The sequence below is a fragment of the Schistocerca gregaria genome, chromosome X (assembly GCF_023897955.1).
Source record: "Schistocerca gregaria isolate iqSchGreg1 chromosome X, iqSchGreg1.2, whole genome shotgun sequence".
Lineage (NCBI taxonomy): Eukaryota > Metazoa > Arthropoda > Insecta > Orthoptera > Acrididae > Schistocerca > Schistocerca gregaria.
In genome coordinates this window covers 563,010,063-563,037,639 of record NC_064931.1, presented here as the reverse complement: position 1 = coordinate 563,037,639, position 27,577 = coordinate 563,010,063, and the positions used below count along the sequence as shown (strand labels likewise).

The 27,577-nt window shown below is 43.4% G+C and overlaps 1 protein-coding gene and 1 pseudogene across 3 annotated transcripts in view; one reads left to right on the top strand and one right to left on the bottom strand.

Annotated features, from left to right (window-relative positions):
* Positions 1–27,577, top strand: part of LOC126298970 (calcium uptake protein 3, mitochondrial) — a 613,695-nt gene that overhangs the window by 237,952 nt on the left and 348,166 nt on the right. The window lies entirely within an intron of this gene.
* On the bottom strand, positions 14,904–15,020 carry LOC126299980 (5S ribosomal RNA; annotated as a pseudogene).

Here is a 27,577-nt window from a genome sequence, read left to right as displayed (position 1 = left end):
GAAGTCCATCTGCACAGCTGCCAAACAGTTGACAGTTGCAACTACCACCTTCAACTATGCATGAGGTCCTTGGCTCTGAGCACTATGAGACTTAACCTCTGAGGTCATCAGTCCCCTAGAACGTAGAACTACTTAAACCTAACTAACCTAAGGACATTACACACACCCATGCTCGAGGCAGGATTCGAACCTGTGACCGTAGCGGTCGCGCGGTTCCAGACTGTAGCGTCTAGAACCGCTCGGCCACCCCGGCCGGCTCATAACGTCCTTCACAAGAACTTACGGTTGTACGCTTGCAAAGTGCAACTGTTATAGACACTTGAGCCAAATGACAAGCCACAACGGACAGAGTTTGCACTCAACATCCTGGAACGCCTTTCGGAGGATGAACCATTCCTCAAGCGAGTTTGTTTCAGTGACGAGGCAACTTTTCATGTTTATGGGACATTAAACAGACACAATGTGTGAATTTGGGGATCTGAACACCCTCATGTGACTAGGGAACTTCACGGGGATAGTCCAAAAGTGAATGTGTGGTGTGGAATTAGGTGCAACTGAATAATTGGTCCATTTTTTCTTCAATCAGTCAACAATTACTCCAGATGTTTACCTCGACCTTCTAACCGAATATGTAGCCCCACAACTGATTGACTTGCACCATCTTGCGGGAAAATGATAGTTGGTTGTACCACCACATCGGGGACTGCATGTTCGTCGGTTCCTCAATGAAACATTTCCAGGCAGATGGATTGGGAGGGATGGGCCAATACCTTGGCCACCGCGTTCGCCAGATATCACTCCCTTAGACTTTTTGTACGACTTGAAGCAAAGGATTCGTAATGCCATTGTCACCACTAGTGACGCTATGCTACAGCGAAAATGGCAAGAAATCGAGTACCGTCTTGATGTGCTTCGTACAACGAAAAGCGCCCATATAGAGGTCTATTAAACACTGTCAAAAAACTTTTATAAACACTGATTACAATAAAAGAAATGTCGTTAAAATATTTCAACAACTGCCGTTGTAATAAAATTTTGAAGCTGTACAGGGATTTTATGGACGCCTTGTATTTTTTTTACCTGCAAGTGCTAAACACTGCATGAGAGATCACTATACTTCGTCGACTCCAGACAGTGTTATATAACAAACTGACATCCTGCATGGAGGCGTATAATCTGCTTTCGTCAATGTGACTTGTCCTCCAGTGAAATTCCAGGGCATAGGAGGGCCTTTGGTCGTTCGGCAACTGTCTGGCGGTTCTTTTAGAGAAGCCAATATAGTTTGAACTTACGACGTTATTTCGTGTAATGTAATATAGTGATTTCTTGTCCTGAGCGAGACTGGAACGAAGTAGTAGAGTTGAGTCGTGGTAGGCGAAGCTGTGGTTGAGACACTGGTCTCATTCGTGTGTCGCCATAAATCCCCGTCTGGCCATCCAGATGTAGATTTTCTGCGATTTCCTTAAAATCGTTGGAGGTGAATGCTGGGATTTATGTTTTGAAAAGGACGGGGCCGATGTCCTTAACTGTCCTTGTCGACATGAGGTTGTGCTTAGTCACTGATGAACTCATCGTCGACTGGACGTTAATACGCAATCTTACTTCCTGAACAAGACCCTAACCACTTTTCTCTACATCCTTGTCCAATCGAGAGCTCTGTCTCTAATGACCTCGGTATCATCGGAATGTTTAAAGTTTAACCTTCACCCTTTTCTTCTTTTTTTTGGGTTTCTCATATTAGAGATTGTCGTGTCGTGTTATTTGGTTAGAAACCATTTAATTAGTACTGCTTGATGTTCCTTTAGTTTAAGCCATTCTCCAGTTTCCTGAATTGTATCTAAAATCAATTAGTGGTCATCACAAACTACCAGGATTTTTATGAGAGCACAGAATAATGTTAGGGTAGCAGCTTACTATGCGTATTTTGCAAAATTACTGAACATAATAATGAAGCATAAATATTACACAGTTTGACATCCATCGGTTTACCAGTCCATCCAGCGTATCACATCCATTACTAGCTCTGATGAACCAGGAGCTATTGCGACGTAATTGTTTGTGGCTTGTGGCAGAGCGCTTCTATTGCGCTAGCCGCAGATGCGGAGATGGAAGTCCCTTGACCGCTATCTTGCTTCTTGCCGATCGTTCGTATTTACGACTGCGCAGTAACAAATCCCGAACGTAATCTCGATATCTGATGGGGGCATTATGCTACAGTTTCGTAAAAGTTCTGCGTGAAGGCGCTCCCCTGAGATAGGCTATTTAGATTGGTCGACTCTTGCGACTGGAATGTGCGCTGTTTGGGAGATTTGAGTCATACAGTCCTGTGAAGAAACATTGTTGTAGCGACAGGACAAGTAGCATTTGTGTGTCTGTTGGCATATAAAAGTCAGGGACGGAGACGGTTGCCATGTAAGCATCTAGCGATAACGCAAGCCTTAATGTCTGTATTGTACCACTCTGTTGTTGTTTGGCCTTGTGGGGAATGACAACTTATGACTTATCCAGATTATCAGTACTTTCCAAGAACGAAGTTGGTATAGATTCTTAATTGTGTCATAAATGAAAAACATTTAATGATTGTTGCTTCGTACAGATGCTCCATATAAAAAACCAATTATGTATGGGAGAAATATCACCCTTCCTTTCCATCACTCTATCTTAGTGTTGCTTATGTTCCTTTCTCCTGCACGAATGCTGCATCCTGAAGCTCGGGTAGCGTTTTTTCTTATGTTTGTGTGCTTTGTTTCTGTTGTTATTCCACCTTTTAGGTGAGGTGAGGTACGGCCATTCTCTTCATCTCCCCCCCCCCCCCCCTGCCCCGTAAATTATTTTGGTCTTATACGAGTCTAGTACAACCATTTTATACAATCTGTCTTTGTCTTAGACGAGTTCTGCTCCCGCAAGTTACATTACATCTCTTCACTTTCGAATATCATTACAGGCACCAATAACGCCAGTATATGGAGTCCACCACTCGTTTTCCTAATCAGCAGTTTCTGCTGAACCACACTCGCCGCGACGAACAGCAATACATTTCGGTACAGTGATGTTTCCTTCGATGAGGCTAACAATAGAAGATCGCCATTTCGAGCTAGTTTTAAGAATGGCAGTCCATTCTACTCCAGGAGCCGGAACTAGAGAAGATATTAATGTTAGACGCTGGGGTCTGGAGTGATGTCAATGTCCTAACTCATTCCGCGTATGTTTCATTCGGTTCAGGTCCATTTACGGAATGTTATTGTCCACTATTATTATCTCACAGATGCCGTTTCATGAAAGGGAGCATTGCCATGCTGATACAAAGGATCGTCGTCTGCGAACTGTTCCTCAACTGTATGCAATATTTTAAGATGGTTTCGTATCCTTCCGCGTTTAACATTTCCGTAAGAGCAGTAAGGAGGGCGCACTCTAACGACGAGAAGCACCCTAATACTGTCATGTCGCCTCCTCCATACCTCGCAGTTGACACGAAACATTATGGCAAGTAACGTTCTCCGGCATTCGCCAGACACAAATCCTTTAATGGGATTGCTAAAGGGTACAGCGTGATTCCTCACTCATTTCCAGTCATCCACAGTCCGATGGCATCGCTCTTTACACCATCTCAAGCGTAGATTAGCATTGACTGCATAAATGTGTGGCTTACGAGCAGCTGCTCGGGAATTTTACACAATTCTTTTTAAGTCCCTGCGCAGAATCACTGTGCTTGCTGGACTGCTGTTAGTACTTCAGAACTCACGCGTGATTTCTTCCGCTGATTTCCTGCGTTCTCTTACAACCAATCACCGCAACGCTCGATGGCCTCTGTTCGTCAGTAACATGAGATCTGCCATGTCTTTGCTTAGTTTTTGATAGATGATGGTATTATTTCTTAATAAACGATGATTTTTTGCTAACTGATGCTTTACAATGCACTGATTTTTCCTCTAAGCATCCCCTGATGTGACAGAAATTTGATATTGATATAGACAAAACGTTAAACTCAGATAATCAGTGCTATAAATAGAAAGTTATGTAATATCCAGGCCAGCATTGCTTTGGTAAATGATTTTAGGTGATCCCTCACACAAACTGTGTTTAACATTATGTATAAGGCATGTAACATTTCGATTGGATTTCTAATTGGTGACAGTTGAGGAATCTGAAGAGGTGAGCTATATGTGAAACATGTTTGTAATCTATTTATGGGGGTAGTAGGACTTCAAATAGCAAGTTAACACGCTTCCATAGGATTCATAAATCATTTTCCAACAAATGTCTGTATGGTTGCTCCAATTCGGGCGCTTGTGCTGGAGGTATTTCTGCTGGTCTTGATAGCGGGTATCAAGAGATGCGATGTGACACAGCCATGAGTGTGGTTTTGAGAAAATTGTAGGGCATTGAAATATGTTCAGTTGTGGTGAAATATTGTAGTTCCGACAATTGTCAGACTTAGACTTATTCAAGGTCGTGAAGAGTTTGATTTTGTGAAGGCTAGTTTGAACAACTTCAAAGTTGGAACTGTGAGTATGCCTTAAGAAGTGGGAATATAGTGAGAAATTGAACAATTTGTGGACTGCACAGTGGGGACTACGTAACACTCCACTATACATCTACATGTTTCAGCAAAAATTTTCATAAAATGTCCCACACAATGTAATAAGTTACTGATGATGTCAGTATATGAGATGGCAGTCCAAGATGGTCAACTTAAGGGTATATGGGTACAGCCTACATTGTTGTCCGTCCAAGTTAGTTCTTCCAGTTTCCTTAGAACTGCAGTTCATCTGTTCTCCACTCATTCCCGGTGTGCAGGTTTACTAGTCATTAAGTGGACGTGCCACCTGTGCTCAATACACCACCGTGAAAGATTGATTTGGTAAACCCAGACAGAAAAAAGAAAAAAAAACTCACTCGCACCATCAGTTGTCTTAACCTGTTTCTCTCTCTCACTGTTTTAAGATCATCATCGTCATCATCATCATCATTATCATCATCATGTTATCAAGCATTAGTTATCAAGTATCAGTGATTATATGAATGTATGTGTTTTTTTCATTGTTTTCATTTGTCTTTCCATCAGGACGACAGCATGCAGACTTACTCCATGATGCAGTCCCTTGATACTGTACATTAGAACAGGTCACAGAATTGTTTCCAGACTTCGAACATTTGCACCAAATGTCACTAGGCAGAAGACGAATGCGAGTGACAATAAATGTATTATTAGAGGCGTGTCATCAGATCGGGTGTTTAAAATATTGGTAATTATTGAAAATCGACTATTTGGTGACATGAAAGTAGTGCTATCAGACTGTAGCTAGTATCAATTACGTTATAATTCAGAACAAGTAAGTGAACTGTTCAACTTGAGATGTGCTAGCCCAGCCATGCAGAGTGCTGCGGAAGAGTGTGTCATGTACCTAGCACCTTTATGTGCACTGATTTTGTGGAAACGTCTGGCATGCATTTACAGAACCTACCTGTCAGAACAACACTCTGCTACGTATTTAGCCATTATCAATGCACTATTTTGTGGTATCGATGCATTTCTTAGTACGTCAGTTCCCTGTTGTTCGGGTTTCTGTCACAGTTCGCTCAAGAGTAGTATGACATCAATAATCATGTAGATATTTTATATTTGTGCTTGTAAATTGTACTTGCAACGAAAGTAATTGCTTTGATTACATAAAAACGCAGAATTTAGGCGGTCGACAAATTTCTATTACTTATAAAATGCAATTAATGTCTTGTAAAACTCTGAAATATACAAAACGATGCACGGTTCTAATTACGTGCAAAACAAACAAAAAGAGAAGTCGTCGGCTCCCCGTTTTTGTTCCACATTTTTATGCTTCTTTCACTACCAATGCTACAAAAAATAGCGGTAATCCCACCATTTACTACGTCGTATATGTCGTTATCAGGAGAAAGAAAACTGGCGTTCTACGGATCGGAGCGTGGAATGTCAGATCCCTTAATCGGGCAGGTAGGTTAGAAAATTTAAAAAGGGAAATGGATAGGTTAAAGTTAGATATAGTGGGAATTAGTGAAGTTCGGTGGCAGGAGGAACAAGACTTCTGGTCAGGTGAACACAGGGTTATAAACACAAAATCAAATAGGGGTAATGCAGGAGTAGGTTTAATAATGAATAGGAAAATAGGAATGCGGGTAAGCTACTACAAACAGCATAGTGAACGCATTATTGTGGCCAAGATAGATACGAAGCCCACACCTACTACAGTAGTACAAGTTTATATGCCAACTAGCTCTGCAGATGATGAAGAAATTGAAGAAATGTACGATGAAATAAAAGAAATTATTCAGATAGTGAAGGGAGACGAAAATTTAATAGTAATGGGTGACTGGAATTCGAGTGTAGGAAAAGGGAGAGAAGGAAACATAGTAGGTGAATATGGATTGGGGCTAAGAAATGAAAGAGGAAGCCGCCTAGTAGAATTTTGCACGGAGCACAACTTAATCATAGCTAACACTTGGTTTAAGAATCATGAAAGAAGGTTGTATACGTGGAAGAACCCTGGAGATACTAAAAGGTATCAGATAGATTATATAATGGTAAGACAGAGATTTAGGAACCAGGTTTTAAGTTGTAAGACATTTCCAGGGGCAGATGTGGACTCTGACCACAATCTATTGGTTATGACCTGTAGATTAAAACTGAAGAAACTGCAAAAATGTGGGAAATTAAGGAGATGGGACCTGGATAAACTGAAAGAACCAGAGGTTGTACAGAGTTTCAGGGAGAGCATAAGGGAACAATTGACAGGAATACGGGAAAGAAATACAGTAGAAGAAGAATGGGTAGCTCTGAGGGATGTAGTAGTGAAGGCAGCAGAGGATAAAGTAGGTACAAAGACGAGGGCTGCTAGAACTCCTTGGGTAACAGAAGAAATATTGAATTTAATTGATGAAAGGAGAAAATATAAAAACGCAGTAAATGAAGCAGGCAAAAAGGAATACAAACGTCTCAAAAACGAGATCGACAGAAAGTGCAAAACGGCTAAGCAGGGATGGCTAGAGGACAAATGTAAGGATGTAGAAGCTTATCTCACTAGGGGTAAGATAGATACTGCCTACAGGAAAATTAAAGAGACCTTTGGAGAGAAGAGAACCACATGTATGAATATCAAGAGCTCACATGGCAGCCCAGTTCTAAGCAAAGAAGGGAAGGCAGAAAGGTGGTAGGAGTATATAGAAGGTTTATACAAGGGCGAGGTACTTGAGGACGATATTATGGAAATGGAAGAGGATGTAGATGAAGACGAAATGGGAGATACGATACTGCATGAAGAGTTTGACAGAGCACTGAAAGACCTGAGTCGAAACAAGGCCCCCGGAGTAGACAACATTCCATTAGAACTACTGACGGCCTTGGGAGAGCCAGTCATGACAAAACTCTACCAGCTGGTGAGCAAGATGTATGAGACAGGCGAAATACCCTCAGACTTCAAGAAGAATATAATAATTCCAATCCCAAAGAAAGCAGGTGCTGACAGATGTGAAAATTACCGAACTATCAGTTTAATAAGCCACGGCTGCAAAATACTAACGCGAATTCTTTACAGACGAATGGAAAAACTGGTAGATGCGGACCTCGAGGAGGATCAGTTTGGATTCCGTCGAAATGTGGGAACACGTGAGGCAATACTGACCTTACGACTTATCTTAGAAGAAACCTACGTTTCTAGCATTTGTAGACTTAGAGAAAGCTTTTGACAATGTTGACTGGAATACTCTTTTTCAAATTCTAAAGGTAGCAGGGGTAAAATACAGGGAGCGAAAGGCTATTTACAATTTGTACAGAAACCAGATGGCAGTCATAAGAGTCGAGGGGCATGAAAGGGAAGCAGTGGTTGGGAAAGGAGTGAGACAGGGTTTTAGCCTCTCCCCGATGTTATTCAATCTGTATATTGAGCAAGCAGTAAAGGAAACAAAAGAAAAATTTGGAGTAGGTATTAAAATTCATGGAGACGAAGTAAAAACTTTGAGGTTCGCCGATGACATTGTAATTCTGTCAGAAACGGCAAAGGACTTGGAAGAGCAGTTGAACGGAATGGACAGTGTCTTGAAAGCAGGATATAAGATGAACATTAACAAAAGCAAAACGAGGATAATGGAATGTAGTCAAATTAAATCGGGTGATGCTGAGGGAATTAGATTAGGAAATGAGACACTTAAAGTAGTAAAGGAGTTTTGCTATTTAGGAAGTAAAATAACTGATGATGGTCGAAGTAGGGAGGATATAAAATGTAGACTGGCAATGGCAAGGAAAGCGTTTCTGAAGAAGAGAAATTTGTTAACATCGAATATAGATTTATGTATCAGGAAGTCGTTTCTGAAAGTATTTGTTTGGAGTGTAGCCATGTATGGAAGTGAAACATGGACGATAACTAGTTTGGACAAGAAGAGAATAGAAGCTTTCGAAATGTGGTGCTACAGAAGAATACTGAAGATAAGGTGGATAGATCACGTAACTAATGAGGAGGTATTGAATAGGATTGGGGAGAAGAGAAGTTTGTGGCACAACTTGACTAGAAGAAGGGATCGGTTGGTAGGACATGTTTTGAGGCATCAAGTGATCACAAATTTAGCATTGGAGGGCAGCGTGGAGGGTAAAAATCGTAGAGGGAGACAGAGAGATGAGTACACTAAGCAGATTCAGAAGGATGTAGGTTGCAGTAGGTACTGGGAGATGAAGCAGCTTGCACAGGATAGAGTAGCATGGAGAGCTGCATCAAACCAGTCTCAGGACTGAAGACAACAACAACAACAACAACATATGTACTGTGCCAAAACAACCGAGCCATGGTTTTGGCAAAAGGGGGCGGGGGGGGGGGGGGACGTACTGTATGTACAGGTGGTCAGAAACAGCCTAAAAAGCTTGCAAGTTTGTTCCAGGGCAGGTTGTGATTAGAAATAAATGATAAGGAAAAATTCGGTATGTTGCACCGTTTCCGAGTTGATTTGCATTGAAATTAGCCAAACAGGCTGTTGCACGCGCAAATTGGAGCGGCCTCCAGAGACGGTGTCGCTTATCGTGTTCCGTGTTTGGTTTCCTAAAACCGAACTACATGGCGATGCGAAACTTGGACAGGGGACGGTAGTATAAATATCGAACCCGAGCCAAAGGCTGAGCAGTCTCGTGCGCTGTCATATCTACGCTATGAGAACAACTCACACTATTTGTATCTCGCTGGTCGCTTGAATTTGCTCACGCAACGGCCGACTAACTTCAGTGCTAATTAACTCAGGAACAGCGCAATGTATCGACTTTTTTTTACAATTATTTCTCAGCGTAACCTAGCCTGCAACACTCTTACAGTCCTTCAGATTGTTTTTGACAACACTGTATTTTTACAAAGTGCAAGGATTTCCTGTCGCAGGTTTGCTCCTTCACGTGTGTAGCTTCAAAGTAAGAGAATTGGTTTCATAGGTATCTTATTATGGATCTTATTATTTGATTGTGGAAAACGGCTGCTGCTCCTTTAGGAGCGTCACAATTTATTAGTGTTTTGTCTGTTCTTTGGATAATGTCCTGGGAGATCATTTGGAGACTGTTTCCACTGGTTTCGAAGAGCCCTAGTTGTTACAGAATCGGTCATTACATTGTGAGACCATTGGTATTGACGAAGCCAGTGGTTACAAATGGCTCTGAGCACTATGGGACTTAACATCTGTGGTCGTCAGTCCCCTTGAACTTAGAACTACTTAAGCCTAAGGACATCACAAACATCCATGCCCGAGGCAGGATTCGAACCTGCGACCGTACCAGTTTCGCGGTTTCAGACTGAAGCGCCTAGAACCGCACGGCCACACCGGCCGGCTCATTGGTTACATCTTCCTTGGGTTTTCACCCATGGTTGTTTATTGATTCTCGTTCCGTAAGTTTCCTTTACAGACTTGGAACGCCCTGGTCATGTATCGACATTTCACTGGTGGCATGCGCTGTCTGTGACGTGTCTTGGTTATGGCTTCGTGTGTGTTTGGATTTTCTAGAGATATGGCTGCGATGTGGGTTTCATTTTGTAATGGAGTACCTGGTTTTTGGCCGGGTTTTGTTGTTTCGTTTGCTTCTTTGGGTTTTTAGGTGATGTTAATGTTTCTTTTTCGATTGATTTATTTGTTGGTCGAATGTGTAGATGTAGTTTTCTGGCAACAGGCACTGGTCCATCTTTTTCACAAAGAAAGTTTTGGTAACTTCTATTACTTCTGTTTGCCTATCGGGTAGTATGTGGGTGCCCAGCGTCATCGCCCTCGTAACCAGATGAAGATTTTGAAAGGGCAAGGTCAGCCCGAAGACGGCCTTGTTCGTGGTCGCGTGTAGTGGCATCAGCATCTCGTGCTTATTTTGTCTGTCCGGTAATAAATGATGTGTGCAAAGCCTCTGGTCTACGTTTTAGCCTAATCTCGTGTACTTCGTTTGCCATGTTGTGTGTGTGCAATTTATTCCAACGAACCTATAGCCTTTTTCTGTTCTGCTTAGACAACTGCAGAACAGTTGCCCTTGCCTCCAAAACTTGCCTTGAGCCACGGAACGTTCTTTTTTGTATTATTTATGTGGTTAATTAAACTGTTTTAAGAAAAAAATGGAGCGCTTATATTTTACCGCAGGTTCCTACAGTAATCGCTGAAATAGAGTTCAAAAATATTGCAACAACTGACAGTATATAGTGAATATACATTCGGGGGAGATCGGTAATACTTTTGCAGCTGTGATTCATATGTTTCACGTCAAACATCCCACGTTTGCTTGGCCTCTTTGCTATTAATTCTCAGTTTGCTAATAATGCACAACGAACTTAAGAAAATCGACAAATCGATCAGATGTCGAATAACTTCGGAATGTGTTACTGCGTCCATAAAGCCTAGGAATGCTTCAAGCTAGTACACTTCACACACCTGCGAAAGACTTGGCGTAGCAAATTTTTTTGTAATTTAAGCTTTAAATTTACCGTTGATATTTTCTAGACTATGGAGCGCTTATATTTTAACGCAGATGAAGGAAGAATGTTTAGTCACTTGAGCTGTTTTCAACTACTCTCCAGTTATGGAGGCTAGGCATATCTTACGTGAGCAGGTTCCTGTACAACAAAACACACGAGTATTTCAACTCTCTTCTCGTTGCCTGTTAAGGATCGACATGATAGCCGTCGCTAGAAAACAAAGCAGTGAGAGTGTTTTACACTTAATGGTGAACGCTGAGATTCGTGTAATGCATGACAAGGAGTGCGTAAAGTTAAAGAAACATAGAACGAGGTTATCACAAAACGCAATACGACGAAACCACGAGCCTGCATGAATTTTAAAGCCTCTTGCAGTGTTCCAGGTAAGTGGGTCCATAAGACACGCGTCAGGGACGCCGAAACAGCGCCCACGGCTTCTGATTGAGATGCGGGCGGACGGAAAGATGAGACGTTCTAGATAGGAAGCGACTCGTGCGTCTAGATAGTGATTTCGGAAGCTTACGGGAACGGCCGAAGCCGCTGCACGAAGCAGCAATAACGCCAAGAATCCGGAGGGAGCTCCCTGGCGCCGCACTCTGATAGCAGTCGCGTACCCAATCTGAAATGCCTGTGAATAATTGGTTGATTTGTTAGGGGAAGTAATCCGTATACACTAACAGTAAAGAATGCAAGTTTCCGTTTTTTCAAATGGAAATCTCTCCAATTAGTGTGGTGGGAGCCCTGTCCATAATGCTGCACTAGCAAGAGAATGAACTTTAGTGGCTGTATTTCTCCGGATCGTATTAATACAAATGAAACCAGTGTATCATCTGTTTCGCCAAGTATTCGTTTTCTGTTCAAGAGCTATTCCATAGAACAGTGAAGTGATTCTGTGGGTAATAGTTCCCAGAATCTATAGAACACAGCTCTGAAAAAGCCTAATTGAATAAAATTTCATATTTTACGGAGGGGAAAAATTTCTCACTGTAGTTAACCTAATGGGGTTTCCGTCTCTAATGGCCCATTGTCGGCGGGACGTTAAGCACTAACCGTTCTTCATTCATTAATGCGATCGCTAAGTGAAAGGTTGAAACAACTGGGAGGAACGAGGTCCCAACAGACCTCTTGAAAGAACAGCAATATCTGCGTAATTTTCTAACATAAACATTGAGTGAAGTGCATTTACATCCATCAGCCCTAGAAATTGATATTATACCTAAACTGATACAAGTTTGTTCTGCTTATGTGCTTTTGCATTTGTCTGTTACCTTAGATACTGATTTCGCCTCTTGAATTACTTCACACCACATAAGTCTGTAGAAAGAGTATCGTCCCGTGTAATAAGACAAGTTCTGCTTTGACATTATAGTCGACAACAGCTCGATGCCTATTTTGTTCGCAGCTATCTAACAGTCTTCAGAATATCATTCTTGCTGCTGTGTAAAATTTATACTGACGCTAAAGTTACAGCTGAGGAATGAACACATGTTATGGGTGACTCATTTCTATCAACACGGGTCGTTCTGATGCAGATATTTGGTGGTTTTTCTGCATCCGTTCGGTGTACGCTTATACTGTACCATCGGCAGATCCTGTGTGGAAAGACCACAGAAATATACTCATAGGAAAGACAGATGTAAGGGTGGAGTTTATTAAAAAAGAGTATTTCAGCCATGGAGGTCGTCATTTGTAAAACACTCGTTCGAAAAATTATTGAGAAGTATTCGTTTGTCTGTGAACCTTACCAAGTATTATAGACAAAAGAAACAAGGGCTGCGCACTTCGTCACAGGTAATTATAGTCAGCGTAAGAAGCTCATAGGAACTTTCAAAGATCTAAAATGGGAAACGATACAGGAAAAATACTGTACAAAGGTTAACCGTGCTCTCAAAATGCTGGGAACACTCATTGCAATACTAGTCTAGAAATATATTACTCACAACAAATTACATCTCGCATAATGAACACAACGACAAAATTAAAGAAATTCTGGTGTATACAGAGTGATAGAGATAGTCTTTTCACCTGCGTCTCTTCCGCAAACTTAGTAAAATAAGGCTGGAGGGGTGTCGGGAAGAGTGGAAATGGTGGAGTAAAGACGGTTGAGGGGGGGGGGGGGGGGGAGGAGGAGGATAGTTCCGTTACAGAATGCCTGCGCCGCTATACCCTTGACGGTGGTCTGCGTGGTACAATATGCAGGGAGGAGGTTATCAGCCCATGTTCATCATGTTGCCTAATATGACTGTAGTTGAGATCGCCCACAATACCCTTTGGCGCCCCTATCAATCGCTGTCCGTTTGTTATGACGCAGAATAACTCGGAGATTGCTCTACATCTTTGGTTTCGTGTCTAGCGGGTGGTGCACAAAGGAATTTATGCACTCAGTACGTAGGTCAGCGGATACAATGAAACCGCGATAGCAAAAATTACACAGATTATAGGGATATTGTGACAGTATCAGAAAGCTATGCCGGCCGCTATGACCGACCGGTTCTAGGCGTTTCAGTCCGGAACCGCGCTGCTGCTACGGACGCAGGTTCGAATCCTGCCCCGGCCATGGATGTGTGTAATGTCCTTAGGTTAGTTAGGTTTAAGTAGTTCTAAGTCAAGGGGGCTCATGACCTCAGATGTTAAGTCCCATAGTGCTTAGAGCCATTTCAACCAGAAAGCTGTATGGTCCATTGTTGCGTGGTGGATGTGGTGCCCATCGTCGCGGGATGTCATCAGACTTTGTGGAAGACTGCCAGGCATATGAACTACAAAGTTCTCTTCTAGTAAAGTCTTATATTGTAGAATCATTGTGTTAACATTACGTTTCTTCCAGAATGAGATTTTCACTCTGCAGCGGAGTGTGCGCTGATATGAAACTTCCTGGCAGATTAAAACTGTGTGCCCGACCGAGACTCGAACTCGGGACCTTTGCCTTTCGCTGGCAAGTGCTCTACCAACGAGTTCGAGTCTCGGTCGGGCACACAGTTTTAATCTGCCAGGAAGTTTCATATCAGCGCACACTCCGCTGCAGAGTGAAAATCTCATTCTGGAAACATCCCCCAGGCTGTGGCTAAGCCATGTCTCCGCAATATCCTTTCTTTCAGGAGTGCTAGTTCTGCATGTCTCGCAGGAGAGCTTCTGTAAAGTTTGGAAGGTAGGAGACGAGGTACTGGCAGACATAAAGCTGTGAGTACCGGGCGTGAGTCGTGCTTCGGTAGCTCAGTTGGTAGAGCACTTGCCAGCGAAAGGCAAAGGTCCCGAGTTCGAGTCTCGGTCGGGCACACAGTTTTAATCTGCCAGAAAGTTTCATATCAGCGCACACTCCGCTGCAGAGTGAAAATCTCATTCTGGAAACATCCCCCAGGCTGTGGCTAAAACCATGTCTCCGCAATATCCTTTCTTTCAGGAGTGCTAGTTCTGCATGTCTCGCAGGAGAGCTTCTGTAAAGTTTGGAAGGTAGGAGACGAGGTACTGGCAGACATAAAGCTGTGAGTACCGGGCGTGAGTCGTGCTTCGGTAGCTCAGTTGGTAGAGCACTTGCCAGCGTAAGGCAAAGGTCCCGAGTTCGAGTCTCGGTCGGGCACACAGTTTTAATCTGCCAGGAAGTTTCATTACGTTTCTTATTCTTTGCAGTCTGTTTCGCGGTTCTACAAATCGATTCATAAACACCAGTTGTCCGTTCTTATTCTGACTCTAAAGTCTTTATACAGTGCTCTCTGATGTCGATGATGTATAGGTGTTTAGAGTTTTTTTTTAAAAAAACGGGCACTCCGTCTTCAGGCCCCGGGTGGCCTACCGGGACCATCCGACCGCCGTGCCATCCTCAAGGAGAATGCGGATAGGAGGGGCATGGGGTCAGCACACCGCTCTCTCGGTCGTTATGATGGTATTCTTGACCGAAGCCACTACTATTCGGTCGAGTAGCTCCTCAATTGGCATCACGAGGCTGAGTGCACCCCGAAAAAATGGCAACAACGCATGGCTGCTGGATGGTCACCCATCCGAGTGCCGGCCATGCCCAACAGCGCTTAACTTCGGTGATCTCACGGGAACCGGTGTATCCACTGCGGCAAGACCGTTTCCAAAACGTTTAGAGTTGGTAAACACAAATTTTCAACTTAACGCCATCGTCCAAAATATACTCAAAGTAGTCGCTTAAGACTGTCAACCCCTGTCTATACGCCTTGCACTTCTTGCTCATTTGCATTTCATTCGGGGTATCGCAATTTTCACATAGTGCCACATTATGTGGCTTTTCAATGTTGTTCTGTATACAGGGTGATGAGAAACAGTCTGAAAACTCGTTCCGTTGCACCGTTTCCGAGTTAATTAGCATTGAAGTTAGCCAATCAGGCCGTTGCGCGCACGAATTCAAGAGGTCCCCCAGGTACAATTAGTGTCAGTTGTTCTCATAGCATAAATGATAGCGCAGGCGACTGATCAGCTTTTGGCGCGGGTTCGATCCTCATGTCAGATTTTTGTATCGCTCTGTTGTTCGGTTTTAGGAAACCAAACAAAGAACACGTTTGGCGTCACTGTCTCTGGCGGGCCGCTTGAATTTGCATGCGCAACGGCCTGATTGGCTAACTTCAGTCCTAATTAACTTGGGAACGGCGCAACGTATCGAATTTTTTTCTTAACAATTATTCCTGAGCAGAACCTACCTTTCAATACCCTTTTAAGCTTTTCATACTATTTGTGATCACTCTGTATACTGCCTGACAAGAAAGTTATTCCAGTATTACAGAATCGAATTAAGTTTACAAAGAACGAGTATGAGCCCACTTACCAGTATGACGTTACACACCTACTGGCCTGGATAAGGTGCTATTAAGGCATTTCATCCTGTCCTGACGCAACCTTGCCCACAACTTTTGTAACTGGTCCTTGAGATCATGGTTACTGCCACTGGGACGGAGTTGACGTCCGAGCTGGTCCGACCCATGTTCTGTGGCGGTCAGTCCTGGGAATCTTGCTAGCCACGGGACTATCTCAAATGACGCAGGCAGTTCATAGCGACGCTTCCTACGTGTGGACGAGTATTTTCCTGTTCAAAAATTGCATCGCGATATTCTCTTGTGATCGGTAACACATGAGGCAGTAGGATGCCAGTAACGTACCGTTGTGCCGTCAGATCTTCCTCCGTCACTAACAGCCGTGACATGAAGTCATTCCCGTGGGTCCCCACACCATGCTGTCTCTCCAAAACATTCGAAGAATGGGACTTCTCTGCAGGTTGCCGACATACTCGCCGACTATGGTGATCCTGTTTAGTCCATTCTTCCCGGTCACAGGGCCACTCCAAACGCAGTCATTTGTGTTGTGGTGTTAACGGCAGCCTACGCGCGGGACGGTAATTCCCTAGTCCCGCTACTGCTAGTCTTCGACCAGTGATCCGGGATGACACAGACGGTTGCAGGGAGTCAATTACTTGTTGCCGTATTACATTCGCAAATGTGAAAGGTGGTACAATGTGCTTGATGCGGAATACGACGATCTTTCCTTGGGGAGGCCAAACCTCTACAGGAACGAATAGTATGCCTGCCCTTCGCGTAACCGTTCAGTCCAACATCGGGCCACTGTTACATCCTAATGCCCCACAAATCTAGATATTGTACGATTCGACCGGTCAGCCAAATGGAGACCCATAGTGAGGCCCCTTCCAAACTCTGTCAGGTTCCGATAACGCTGTCTCTTTCGGTACGCGACATCTCAGTGCCCTTTACAGTGTTCACTCAACATCTGACGCCCTCTTATATACCCAATCAGGCCTGGTGACAACACTATACACGAATAACACTAATGAACTCTTGTAACCGTTCTACCTGTCACAGAGAGTTTCAGCTCTAATAATTTGCATATCCACTGATGATGTGTGTGTGATCGAAGTTTCATTGGCATCCAACCAAGTCTTCATAGTGCTTCACTTTTTATGTCAGACAGTGTTTGAAGTCCACGGTTCCGTGACGTCGTTGATGTCACTAGATCTATTTCTTAATTCACGTTCACAAATTTTTTTTCTTGAAGGAGCGACTAGGTGAGCCGCAAAATAATATGTAATTTGTATAAGTTCAGTACAAAGAATAAGCAGTGTCAGACATACACAGAACTGTACTAGTATACAGGAAATGTTTTCGCAGTTGCGAGTGTGAACCACCTTCGGCTTTATATTAGAATGACGATATAACTTGAGCCGGACCGGGATTTCCCGCTTTGCGTGAGCGGTCGCCTAAGCAGCCTCGGCTATCCGTGCACTACTCGTGGTCAGACCTAAACTTCTTGTGTCACAACCTGCACTCGTACATTACGTATATTCCCGTCTAGGATGGACATATTTGTTGAGAGTCGAGGGCCTGCTATTTGCGAATAAATACAAAAAGCAATGCCTGTGTTATTAAGAAGTACGATGCAACCTTCCTTCGGACATGCGTGCACGCCAAAAGGAACATTGCGTCGTATTTATTATACGTTTTTTCTTGTTAGCTGCATGGGAATTCTTTTTTTAAAAAAGCTATGTTTACAAACCTAATCTACATTTAAGTTTATACTCCGCAAGCCACCCAACGGTGTGTGGCGGAGGGCACTTCACGTGCCACTGTCATTACCTCCCTTTCCTGTTCCAGTCGCGTATGGTTCGCGGGAAGAACGACTGCCGGAAAGCCTCCGTGCGCGCTCGAATCTCTCTAATTTTACATTCGTGATCTCCTCGGGAGGTATAAGTAGGGGGAAGCAATATATTCGATACCTCATCCAGAAACGCACCCTCTCGAAACCTGGACAGCAAGCTACACCGCGATGCACAGCGCCTTTCTTGCAGAGTCTGCCACTTGAGTTTGCTAAACATCTCCGTAACGCTATCTCGCTTACCAAATATCCCCTGTGACGAAACGCGCCGCTCTTCTTTGGATCTTCTCTATCTCCTCCGTCAACCCGACCTGGTACGGATCCCACACTGATGAGCAATACTCAAGTATAGGTCGAACGAGTGTTTTGTAAGCCACCTCCTTTGTTGATGGACTACATTTTCTAAGGACTCTCCCAATGAATCTCAACCTGGTACCCGCCTTACCAACAATTAATTGTACATGATCATTCCACTTCAAATCGATCCACACGCACACTCCCAGATATTTTACAGAAGTAACTGCTACCAGTGTTTGCTCCGCTATCATATAATCATACAATAAAGGATATTGACGTTATTTCTAAGGAATTTCTTTAAATGAGTTAGCTTTCTCTCTCTCTCTCTCTCTCTCTCTCTCTCTCTCTCTCTTTGTAGTAGATATGTTCTTCTAACACAGGGCGCTACCAACATCTGTGAGATTGTTATATTTAGTGCACTTCTACACAGAGTGGGCAAGTAGAGGGCCCTGAGCCATCGCAGTACTCCTTCCCTTTTCAAATTTCTAGCACCCTCCTGCCCTACCCATCTGCATGCTATAACCCCAGCTAGACACCTTGCTAGCAACACAGCTTACCCTAGGCCGCGCTTTGACTGTTTCGTGTTTTTTTTTTCACAGTTTGCAATTCTCACTAACAACCCCTTTACCTTCATAAATAGTGCAGAAGTGCAAAAGGTTAAGGGGAAAAAAGGACACTAGCGATTAATAACTATCCTTAGGGCGGCCAGGTTACTAGTGTCTAAAATTATAAAGTCTTAACATAAGTTAGCAACTGATGTTTGTTCAGTACGTTTGGTTGACAGTAAACACAAGGAAAATTCTTCTCCTGTAATGTCACTGAACTTCAGTTAAATAACTATTAAGGGTTAACAGTATTAGACGTTTTCAAGGGCCATAAAATAGCTTAGTACGCCATACGCCGTCGAGAGTACATTCGGAGAATCGTTCGAGAGGTATGCTCAGTCTTCTGTTCGCAACTGAACGCCACTTTGACTGACGCGCCCTTAACCTATCAGAGCAGTTCTCGGGAGGGAGGACATGACAGTTTAACGTGGAATCCGAACCACTTGTCGTTGCTGGCACATCTTCTCATTATTGAAAGCTGAAGGCTGGCGCAAAAGTAGACTGAAAAATTCTGTTATCTGACTAGGATTCAGGCTTGCACTTTACTTCTGGGCCACCAAGCCCTATGCGTCTTCAGAACCAACGCTTAACGCGAGAGAGCCTAGCGCGGATACGACTTAAAACGCCAACTCGCCATCGCATATCATTCATTCAGAAAATTATTGAAAACTGTGCATTAAAAAAAAGACTATTATGGCAGTGGGAGTTACGGAAAACTTACACGCGGTGGTTACGCTAGAAGACGTTAAAGTTAAGTTTTCAACAGCAGAAATAAAGAATTAGTTCAAATTCAGGTGGTTTATTTTATTCAAAACAAGTTATTCCTACTGTGAGGCAATGCATTCTGGGAAAATACCAGAACACAGGTTGTCCGCTACTCTCAAGTTCTGAATCGTCATCAGTTAAAACATGAAGAGCCCGTAGATACTATGAAACAACTGTTTTTACCTTGCTGTCTGCTCCGTCGCGGTTGCATTGTTATCGAAAATAAATAGAGGCAAGCTGAATGTTTCTGTACTAAGTAGTCGTTCCTTTTGTTTCGCTGAAATAAATTGGGTGCGATCGGGTAGAAACATTTTTTTGAAGGTTAATCAATAAGAACATTTTGTGTGCAGTAGAGGCTAGCAACACATAGATAGTGTATCATAGTAGAGTTCTATGAACAAATTTTCCTTAATTAACTGAAAGTAACAAAGTTTTTGGGATTTTTTTCTAAGCCATTTCTCTCGTATTAATGGGTCAATAATAAATCCACATGCCATCAGTTTCTCATTACCTATACGTAACCTACAATTCTTCTGTACTGAGCACAAAGTGAAATGCTTCATTAGTAAGTTGCGTCGCAAAGCCGAGGCTTACTTTCTCAGGACTGAGCGTTGGTTTTTATGGTTACGAGAACTCATCCGCCCTCGTGCTGTTCTCTGAAATATGCCGCGCGATTATGCGCCCTCTTGCGGCCAGTAGGTCGTTCTCGTCCGCGCCACTGACCTTGACTTTGCACTGGCGAATCTTATCAGAGGACCTGTTTTTCCGCCGTTGCCGCCGCGCTATCTACAGTGGGCCTACAAAGTTTTTTCACAGCGAATCTCCGTTAACGAAGTCGGTTCGCGCGCGTGCCCTCGCTCGCAGAAAGAAAAAGAACCATCGGATGGACCACCCAGAAGGTAAAAATTCGAGTTGGTCTGCGTCAGACCATTCTCAGTGCGAAGTCGAATTTTTATAGGAAAGCTGTCGTCCTGGAAAAATATTGCCCACTCAATGTAAAATAGGAGGATGCTGTCCAACGTGCCCTTGCCCGAGTAGCAGTAAGCATGCTTATCTGCGGTCCCATATGGTTCTCTGAACAGATAGCGGGAAACAGCTTGAGCAGGATCGTTAAATCTTCTTTTAATTGCCTCGGAAACACTGAACTGAATGAGAAATTATTTATGAAAGATAGTTAACGTAGTGCCCTGTAAAAATTTTGTTGGATTTAGTAAATTGTTTGATTCTGAATTGTGTTACTTCATCCGGTCACTCAAAAGTCGATGTGAAAGTTAAATTACAACAGCTCATCAGATCAACAGAAAAAATTTGAACCGTATAGATTCGCTGTTGATGACCATGACAGTGTTACACTTTTAATCGTGGGAAGCAGGTTTGAAATCTCCTAAGGCTATCCTAAGTTAACGTCCCTGCTTTTCCCAAACGCACGCCAAACTAATGTTGGAATCGTTATTTTGTCGCGGTCGATTTTCTGCCTCATCCTTGTGCTACAATATTCGGAAATCGTCTTTAATATTCCGGTTATAGTCTAATCTTCCTTCTTCCGATTGTTAAATCCTCTTCCATATGTGGTTTGTTTTAATGGAAACGTGGAATTGATGTCTTAGCGTTGTTGTTGATATTCGTTAGGACAACGACACTTAGTTTCTGAAAATGCGTTACTTACTAGGACTGATTTTTTTAAAGATATTTTAGCATTACAAGAAAGGTACTCTTGTACTAGTTACTATTTTGTGTCTATGCCTGTCTAGAATTTATTCGGTGAAACTGCACTGCACGTATACAGTTTAATTCTCTACATAGCATTTATTAAGCAGACAGAAGTAGCCAGTAAATGGATCTGACTGAGTTTATGCAGTGCATACAACTACTAAATTAAAGGAAATCCCCTTTTAAGAAATTCTGAAATGTTCCTGTTATGAAAAGTTTTTTCTTCATATTAATCTTAGGTTCGGAACTAATTGTTGCAGTAATGATACGTGGGAACGTTTGCCATTTAAGTACGGGGCAGTTTTCAACTGTTTGTGGTAAGTATCGGGTGTTAACTAATGACGTTCTAATAAATCGAAAGCCATCTAGCAATGGAATAAAAACTTATTTCATTAATGCATAATTGGTGTTTGAAAAACATTGAAACATTTAAGTTAGATGCTTGTTACCTATAGTTTGAGAGTCTATGTTAATGGAAGCCCGTATTACGATAAATGTAATGCATAGTTCGCTTAATAATGACGGACAAGTGAATAGTATTTTTTTCTTACATGAAACAGCTGAAAAGATTAGTGATGATGGTTCATGTGAAATAGGCATTTAAAATACATAAATATGAAACGTTAATAGTACTCCTGAACCTGGGTACTGCATAGAACACTTACTTGCGATACAAGGATGCGAGCACTGACCCAAAAGAAACTCTGTTCGTTGATCAGGTTCTTGGCCGGATTCTCAGCCCTGTAAGGTAGTACTAGGTTGTTTCTTCTATCTGCGCATCACAAACACAGCGAATAGGTGAAATTCGGAAATCCACAGACGAGAGGTTAGATGATTTGCTGGCGGATGTGGCAGTCAGAATTCTCCCATCAATTTGAAACACTGTCGTGTCCAGTTTACTGATCGAAATCTAATCAGTGACGAATCGCATGAATTGGGAGATCGACAGAGGAAAAAAGTGTTTAAATGCTAAGCATAGAAAAGTAGCAGAGTTCAATGTAAACATAGCGTCTATCCCAAGAGCTCTGTAAAATATAAACTCGCCCCCCATCAATGCGGAGATACTTGATTCCAAAACAGTGATGGTAATGGAATAAAAGAAGTTGTTAAAAATACTGGCATTGGTGCAAGGTTTGATATGATTTCCATTCCCACATTACGAAGTAGATAATGGTGATCTGCGCTCAAAAATCACCCTCCATGCAGCATCCATTGCCCGTGGTTAAATTATTGTTCGTAGCATATGTTTAGGAATTTAGTGTATTCTGAGTCAAGATTGGGGACTGCCTTCCCCATAATAAAGGAAACAAGCTTCTTAACGCAGGATTTTTTTTATTTGGACTCCAGAGTTCGTACTCTAGTTAGCTATTTAAAACACATGGTTACGGTCTATACTTAATTGTAGTAAGTGAATACATTAATACCTACATACAGATATAAAAGCTCAAGCCATCACAGTTTGGTAGACAATATTCTCTTTAACAACTAAGTACAAGAAAAATAGACCTTTTTCATTTAGCTATTGACACCAAGTCTGAAAGTTAATCGGAAGCGTAACGTAAAAATGGAAATATGCAAATAATTAAACAATCAAATTTTTCTCTATACTCCTAAGGAATTAACGCTGGATCATTTCGCTCATTAAGATTGTTCATACACGGATATTTCCGTTTACACAAAGACAAGCACATCCAGTTCTATCCTTTCCACAATGTTTATATGGTTTGTGTGTGAACTAATTTGAACTAAGTGACTCCGTAGGTGGAAAGTGGCAGATTCCTTAATTCTGAGAAGTCTTTGGTTAACAAATGAGCGTGGTGTTAAAACACGACAGTGTTGCGTTTTCTTGTCTCCGTCCGAGACTGCTATTTGTGTTTGAGACAGAAACGCTGTATTTTTTGTGGCGCCGCCTAGAACGCCGCCGAGGGAATTCCACTCAGCTGTCGCTTGTGTGGTGGGCCTGCGGATTTTGTCCGCCCTTGAACTTCATATGGTTCTTCAGTATTTCTGGAGGATTCCTCCGGCCGCCTGTGCTCTTTCCCCAAACGACGCATTTATAGCAGCCGGCTAGCGGCGAGACGTGTGCGTCATGACCCATAAAACTGTAACCAGTGATGAACTAGTCTGCGGGTCGTCCCTGCCTCTTTCCGGGAAACTAATGGCTCTCTTGATGGTTTGTGACTTTCGCCTCTCGGCAGCTGTTGTCGAACGGATGCTGCTGTAAAGCGGAAACAGCGTGAAATCTCCGTTTTAAAAGTAGCTCCGTCGTTAATGTCTGTTTAGCTTTTCTATATCCACTGTAGAGAACGTTAAATGGTCTAGTGTCTCGGATGTACGGTGGTAACCCTCAAGCGCTGCAGGTGACGCAAACGTGGAAAAGCGAATATTAGACACATTATTATTAGAAATAACGGCGCTTTTAATTTCCTCTGACAAGTACAATTCTCTTCACGAGTGTGGGTGGGGGTGGGGAGTGCAAGGAAGTGTTCGCGACAAGGAATACCTATAAGTTGTTACAATATTCGTAGTCTTTTCATTTCCTCTGACAAGTACAATTCTCTTCACGAGTGTGGGTGGGGGTGGGGAGATGCAAGGAAGTGTTCGTGACAAGGAATACCTATAAGTTGTTAAAATATTCGTAGTCTTTTCATTCGGCATATGGAAAATACACTCCTGGAAATTGAAATAAGAACACCGTGAATTCATTGTCCCAGGAAGGGGAAACTTTATTGACACATTCTGGGGTCAGATAAATCACATGATCACACTGACAGAACCACAGGCACATAGACACAGGCAACAGAGCATGCACAATGTCGGCACTAGTACAGTGTATATCCACCTTTCGCAGCAATGCACGCTGCTATTCTCCCATGGAGACGATCGTAGAGATGCTGGATGTAGTCCTGTGGAACGGCTTGCCATGCCATTTCCACCTGGCGCCTCAGTTGGACCAGCGTTCGTGCTGGACGTGCAGACCGCGTGAGACGACGCTTCATCCAGTCCCAAACATGCTCAATGGGGGACAGATCCGGAGATCTTGCTGGCCAGGGTAGTTGACTTACACCTTCTAGAGCACGTTGGGTGGCACGGGATACATGCGGACGTGCATTGTCCTGTTGGAACAGCAAGTTCCCTTGCCGGTCTAGGAATGGTAGAACGATGGGATCGATGACGGTTTGGATGTACCGTGCACTATTCAGTGTCCCCTCGACGATCACCAGAGGTGTACGGCCAGTGTAAGAGATCGCTCCCCACACCATGATGCCGGGTGTTGGCCCTGTGTGCCTCGGTCGTATGCAGTCCTGATTGTGGCGCTCACCTGCACGGCGCCAAACACGCATACGATCATCATTGGCACCAAGGCAGAAGCGACTCTCATCGCTGAAGACGACACGTCTCCATTCGTCTCTCCATTCACGCCTGTCGCGACACCACTGGAGGCGGGCTGCACGATGTTGGGGCGTGAGCGGAAGACGGCCTAACGGTGTGCGGCACCGTAGCCCAGCTTCATGGAGACGGTTGCGAATGGTCCTCGCCGATACCCCAGGAGCAACAGTGCCCCTAATTTGCTGGGAAGTGGCGGTGCGGTCCCCTACGGCACTGCGTAGGATCCTACGGTCTTGGCGTGCATCTGTGCGGTCCGGTCCCAGGTCGACGGGCACGTGCACCTTCCGCCGACCACTGGCGACAGCATCTATGTACTGTGGAGACCTCACGCCCCACGTGTTGAGCAATTCGGCGGTACGTCCACCCGGCGTCCCGCATGCCCACTATACGCCCTCGCTCAAACTCCGTCAACTGCACATACGGTTCGCGTCCACGCTGTCGCGGCATGCTACCAGTGTTAAAGACTGCGATGGAGCTCCGTATGCCACGGCAAATTGGCCGACACCGACGGCGTCGGTGCACAAATGCTGCGCAGCTAGCGCCATTCGACGGCCAACACCGCGGTTCCTGGTGTGTCCGCTGTGCCGTGCGTGTGATCATTGCTTGTACAGCCCTCTCGCAGTGTCCGGAGCAAGTATGGTGGGTGTGACACACCGGTGTCAATGTGTTCTTTTTTCCATTTCCAGGAGTGTATTTATCATGGTACCAGGGCACTATATACCGACCCCTACACAAACTATCGAGCAACAGCACTGCCCTAATTTTATTGAACAACCTTTGGCTGCAACGGAGCTTAACGCTTTATCGCACCGTGTTGTAAATATAAATACCACGTAGCGAATAGTCATTAATCTTGCAGTACTCAAAGAAAAGGTAGTGTCATCAAAAACTTAAGTTCGAATGAAACGATTATTCATTGCTTCAGGCTGATATTTAGTGACTAAGTAATTTAATTCGCGCTTACAATTATTTTCACATGAAATTCCGTTTTACACCCTATTCTCTTACAAATAACTACTGATTTGTTTTAGCAACTATCAGACTGAAACTGAAACAAATGTTCCGTTGAAAATTAGATCTTCCGATACATTTATGTTTGTACTATAACGTATTTAGATGTTTCCTGTGCTGCAGTACTTCTCGGATAGTTTTGATGAGGTATTAATCCAACATTAATGTTTGTACTTCATGACTTCAAACGAGGGAACATTGTTGTTGCTGTGTTTTTCTGTGCATCTGTGACATACCAGGAGCTGATTTGTCTAGCACCATGACAACAAAAATAATCCGTGAGAAATATTCCTGTGATGAAGATAAAAGAAAAACTAATGATTACACTCGTCTCCTACAGCTTCCTGAAAACCAGATGATTGCATACAAGAGGTTTCAGTTCCATAAGCGGCACAAAATTTATTCAAAAACCATTCCAAAAAATGTAAACTCGTCCGACACATCTGTTTTTAATCGGTTATCTAATATGGGACGTGTTTACGTACGAAGAACACCAGGAGAAGCGTACAGTCTAGACTGACTTCTGCTGTCTAAAATTGTTTCCAAAGAAGCACGACTGTTCATCGTAGCGATAAGCGTATGTAAGATTAGGAAAAGAGAAAACTAGATTCGAACGCCACACGGGCGGATTTTCTACAGCCTCAGCCGTTTGCAATAACGCTGCTGCTCGACGCCTTGCGCTCTTACAGTATTCGACGGACTCGTTTAACTTTGAATGCAAATTCCTCGAGAATGCTTCAAAAGCGCACCATACTTGAGTAGCATTTGCTACGTATAAGCATGCATTACAATCGTGCGAAAGCTTAACGAAATCGGTGAGCCGGTCGCTATGTGCTTTACTTGTTAGCGTCACGATTTCTAGGGAACCGATAGGTCTTCGCCGGCCTCTACAGTAGTCAGATTTGGATATTGAGGCACTGTGGTCTGTATTGAAAAGAGAAAAGCAAGTAAAGGCTTGTTATCGTCTTCAAACATCCCTCGAGGGAGTGGATCAGTTTCTTTGTGATGGATGATTTTAAATCCAGCTGCCTCAGATTCAGAGTTAAGATACATCAATTCCCAAAACAGTTCGGGATACTGTGGCGTTTTCTATCACTGGATGTCAAAAATCAATTAAACTCTGAGCGCCCATAAATTAAATTAAGCCACAAATCCACATATGGTAATGGATTTCACCAATTAACAACGATGAATGATATTGACTGCAGACCATTTCAGGAGGTTGGTCCCTGGATTAATTTGTGTTCCAAGTATTAATGAAATGAATAAAAACATTAATTCACAGTTGGTAGTTAATTTGTAAACACCGTTCACAGAAATCACAGTTCAAACAATAACGAAGTATCGGCCATGTTGTTGCTGAGTTGCCCCTAGGGGGCTCACGGCTGTTTCATGAGTTACTGTGTGGCGCGCACGGGGCCTGGAGCTATTGCGGCCTTTTCCCGGGCTGCATTTCCTTCCCCGTGTCCGTCCTTCCCTGCCCTCACTTCTTCCCTTAAGCCCCTGTGCCCCTCTACCCCTCTTCCCTCCCCCCCCCCCCCCCTCTGGATATTCTTACTATGTCGACCTGGCTATCCACCCAGTTTCTTATATTCCTTTCGGTTTCTGTTTCCCTTGCCTTTTCTTTTTCATCTTTCCTGATGTCGAATCAATTCGTTTCCTCGCTCTACCAGATTGCGCGCCAAAAGAACCAGTCTTTTCGAATAATTTTCTCCAGACGCCTGACAGTCATCGGACCAACGCTTTTTTCCAAACCCTTCAATGTCCGGAACTTACGCATAGTGACGTGTGCACAGTTATCATTCTTGTAATACAGCTTTCCAATCAGAGCGCGATCGTGTATTGAGACAGTCATGGCGAACTTAGCAGACGAGAAAGAAGGAAAAGCTGCGTACCCAGCGTGTTTATACCAGCATCAATGGACCGTGCGCATGGCAGGTTTTTCATTTACGTAGTCTGACACACACAGCGCCATCTGTTGACCAATTTTCACACAATTTTTTTGTTCTGCCACATGTTTTCCCCTTTCTTCGATAATATTCCGTTGCAATTTGACGTCATTCTTACCAGTGGTGTTATTTCTATAGCGTTTTGAAAGTTTAACTTTAATTATAATCACCCTGTACTTCTAACACAAGAGAGTGTGTCACTTGCAAATTAAAGCAGTTGGAATGTACACAAATGTCATAGCAACAATATATGAGTCATCCATACTGTTCACACCGAGCGAGGTGGCGC